The sequence below is a fragment of the Pteropus alecto genome, unplaced genomic scaffold (assembly GCF_000325575.1).
Source record: "Pteropus alecto unplaced genomic scaffold, ASM32557v1 scaffold161, whole genome shotgun sequence".
Classification (NCBI taxonomy): domain Eukaryota; kingdom Metazoa; phylum Chordata; class Mammalia; order Chiroptera; family Pteropodidae; genus Pteropus; species Pteropus alecto.
In genome coordinates this window covers 6,892,564-6,896,659 of record NW_006432943.1, presented here as the reverse complement: position 1 = coordinate 6,896,659, position 4,096 = coordinate 6,892,564, and the positions used below count along the sequence as shown (strand labels likewise).

General features: G+C 33.2%; 1 protein-coding gene across 1 annotated transcript in view; it reads left to right on the top strand.

Moving 5' to 3' along the window:
- Positions 1-4,096, top strand: part of FRAS1 (Fraser extracellular matrix complex subunit 1) — a 414,255-nt gene that overhangs the window by 324,290 nt on the left and 85,869 nt on the right. The gene's annotated exons all lie outside the window — the stretch shown is intronic.

Genomic DNA, 4,096 nt, shown 5'->3' with positions numbered 1-4,096 from the left:
GGAAAGACAAAAGGCAGAAATGGGATTCTGTCTAATTTGCTTCTTAATAGTGGTTTCCTATACAGTTCGCTATGCACTGTAAGTAAACAAGTAGGGGAGGGATGGGATGGGATGAGTTTTGCAGTTAGAATGGATGGGTTGTAATCCAAGTTCACCACTTTCTAGTGTATTAACCCTTGGCAAGTTACTTAACTCTTTAGGGCAACATGGGGAGGATGATATAAGATTAATCTGAAAAAGCTAATAGCATTTATATGCACCAGCCAAAAATAGAATAATTCAAAATATGATACTATCTATAATAACATTACATAACACATCTAGGAATAACTGTAACAAAAGATGTGTAACTTCTAAGGAAAACTGATGGTATGACTATGAAGAATCTTTGACAAAGTATTAGAAATAAAAGGAGAATTTACCAAGAGGTCAGCTAGAACATCAATAAAGCAATAACGTTGCTTTACATAAGCAAAACAATAGCCAGTAAATGTAACTAAAAAGATAATACCACCTATAATAGCATTACAAAAATCACGTTCATTGGTCTAAATCTAACAAAAAAACAGGCAGTCTTCTTACAAGGAAAATTATAACGCTTAACTGACAGACATTTTTAAAAGCACTAAATAAATGATGTGTTTTCCATAGTCATGAATAAGAAGATTTACTATCAAAAAGATATCAGTTCTCCTACAAAGTGATCTTTTCATTCAGCTGAGAGCCAATCAAAAGCCCAATAGCCTTTTTATGGCTCTTAATAAGCTGATTCTACAATATATAAGGGAGAACAAAGGGCCAAATTTCTGAAAAAGAATGATGGGAAGGCAAGGGCTTACCCTATCAGATATCAGGATTTATAATAAACTTGCACTATTTAAAGCAGTGTAGCACAGGAATATACTAGAGAGTCCAGAAACAGACCCACACAGACTGTAATATCAAATGAATATAGCAAGCCAGATCAGTGGAAATAGGAGGAACTATTTAAAACAGGGAACTACACAAAATGAGTAATCATATGAAAAAAACAAAAGAACCCTGTATTGATATTAACTTTGGACAAATCACATACTTAAATGTCATAAGCAAAATTTTAAAATTCTTTGTGGGATATAGGCGAATATATTTATGATATTGGGAAAAGAGAGAATTTCTTAAACTAGAAACAAAAAGTGCTAACTATAAAGAAATGATTTATAAATCTGACTATATTAAAATTAAATTTATGTTCTCCAAAACATATCATAAATACAGAAAGCAGACAAGTTACAAATCGGAAAAATAATATTTGCAACACATATAACCAAAGATAACAAAGAAAATATCAAGAACATCTTCAGATCAAGAAGAAAAAAATGTGGTAGAAAAATGAATATGAGACATTAATAAGAATTTCAGAAGAGGAACCTATACGGCCAATAAATATAAGAACAGATATTCACCTTTTTTTTTTCTGTCATTAGGGAAAGCAAATTAAGACTACATACCATTATCTACCAATTCAATGGGCAGAAATTTAAAAATCTGAAAACACCAAATGCTGGAGAGGGAAAGGATCTATAGGAGATTCTTTACTTTGCTGGGGAAGTGTAATCTGGAACGACAACTTTCAGAAAGAATTTGGCGTTGTCTTGTGAGAATAAGTAGTCGTATACCTTAACCATTGTACTTTTGGAGTCCTATCCACGAGAAACCTTCACATGTACACTGAAGGATTTGTACAAGAATGTTCATAGCAATACTATCCATAATAGCAAAAATATTGAAACAAGCCAAGTGCTCATCAACAGGATGACAGATGACTCGTGATGTACTCTATGGAATATTAGAGAACACTCAAAACAGATGAACTATAGCTACACAAAATACTATTGATGGATCTTAGCAGTCTTCTATTAAGTAAAAGGAAAAATAAATCCCAAAGAGAGTCTAATTCCATTTTCATAAGTCTAAAAAGAAAACTAAAAATACTTTCTAGTAATATATCAGACTATATCCCGAAATTCAAGAAAATGAGAAACAAGATCCAAGGTGATAGTGGGCCCGGGGAGAGGATAACAGAGAAACACACAGGTCAATATTAATTATTAAAATTCTAGTCCTTGTGTTGAATGGTCAACAGATGTATAAATAATAAAAAAGAAAATGAAAAAATAATGAGTACAAAAGGAGTAAGAAAGCCTTTGACCCACTTCCCATTCTCCTCGAGAATAGTCGCCTGGTGGCGCTTGCAGCTGCAGTGTTCCCCAAGATAACTCGCAGATTACAGTCCTGACCTTACATAACCCCCAAAGTTAGCCACAAATTATCTTTTATTATTTTCGCGTCGCTCTAGTATATCAGTAGTCTTTGAAAACGAATGACATAATTCTATTTATAGCATTCTGTTTTTAGTAGTGTTATTTCCATTTACAAAATACAGTAATGCTTGATTGCTGAAAATGTCAGATCCTAGAAAACGTAGCATTCCTACGCGTGATGTTAACATCGTTCTCTAATGGTTGTTAGCCGAAGATTCATTTCATGAATCCGATTTATGTATACATTTGTTACATTAGAATTAGAGACAAATTCTGTTTAGAAATCACTCCAAGAACAGTTTTTATATTTTATTTTCACATTGAAAACCAGTCAGATTTGCTTCAGTGTCAAAGAGTGTGTTTACATAAAATTAAATTAACGCTGACAGCGAGTTGCACTTTTTTTTAACAGGAAATGGGTTAAGTAGAAAAGTTACATGAGAAAAGTTTATAGTCTTATGATTTTTTTACATCCATAATGTCTTGGATATCTCAAAATAGTAATTTATTTAAATTATGACAACATTTTCAGTAAAAAAAAAATCTAGTTGATTTCACATTTTCAAACCTAGCCATCATTTCAGATTTGAAACATTATAGTAAGGTGTGCCTGACGTGAAATAAGCATTTCTTTGCCAAATTTACCAGTGAGGAATTTAGGAGAGATTCCTTCTAATCAAGACTCAGGGGCTCTGTCCTTGTAGTCTATCGCCATTTCAGAAGACAATACCTTAAAATTCTCAGCTGTCTTTTTAAAATTCTTTCTCAGGGAGTACTCACAGTAATATTAGAAGTAGTCTTTTAGAAACCTGCATATTGTATTTGACAAACCATGTGGAAAAATAGAGAAACTTTTAAAGTATAAATTGAGGGGAAATTTTCTGAAGTTTTGCAGCTTCAATGCATTTGAGTTTCTTTCCTTGTTAGTGTCAAGTGATGTGAAGAAATATGGAAAATTCTGTGCTCTTGCCTTGAGGCTCTGAACTGCTAACTTAAAAAGGCCCCTGGGGCTAGAAATGAGAACTAAGATCTTCTGCCCCCAGATCACCAGTATTCCTGATCCAGTACCTCAACTAACTGTACAGCATAGCTGTGAAAATTTGCATTTGAGAGTACACTGAACTATGCTATATTACCTTTATTGTTGCTGAGATAAAGTGTAAAGTGCCCCCAGGTTCACATCCACTGCTCTAAAACATGAATAACAAAGAGAAACTTTCCAAAAAGATATTGCCTGCCTCCTAGATATTTCCAAAAATACCCTTGAAGAAAGAGGGAATGGTTCATTAAGACAGTCCATTTTTGTCCATGTAGAAACACAGAAAGCCAATTTTATTTCTCAGTAAACAATGCAGAAAGAAAGGGAAATTGTCTCTGTAAGAGGTTCAGTCCTGATAGAATGAAATCTGTAAGATTCCTTAAATTCTGTTAAACTAAAATTTTTATCACGTGTAATGTTAAAGTGAGTCATTGGCTAAGCTAAAAAATTTTCATTCTTTCTGTTTCACAGATTTTTCTTTATTATTGTATTACATGTTATAAAGGAATTTTACCTGTTCTAAAAAGCAAACCACCCTTAGAAACTCTAGAAGCAGCCTACAACTGTTTTTAGAAAGATGATTTATATCTCTATGTTGTTCTTCACTAGATGCTTGTAGTAAAAACAAAACCTTGTGTGGTTCTTTTAGTGACAATATGACATCTGGGCCCATGCCTAAAATGCATTTCCCCACTCTTAGCTACTTTTGAAAGAAGTAGCTTATCAAAGTGACATTTTAGGAGGTAAATACTGC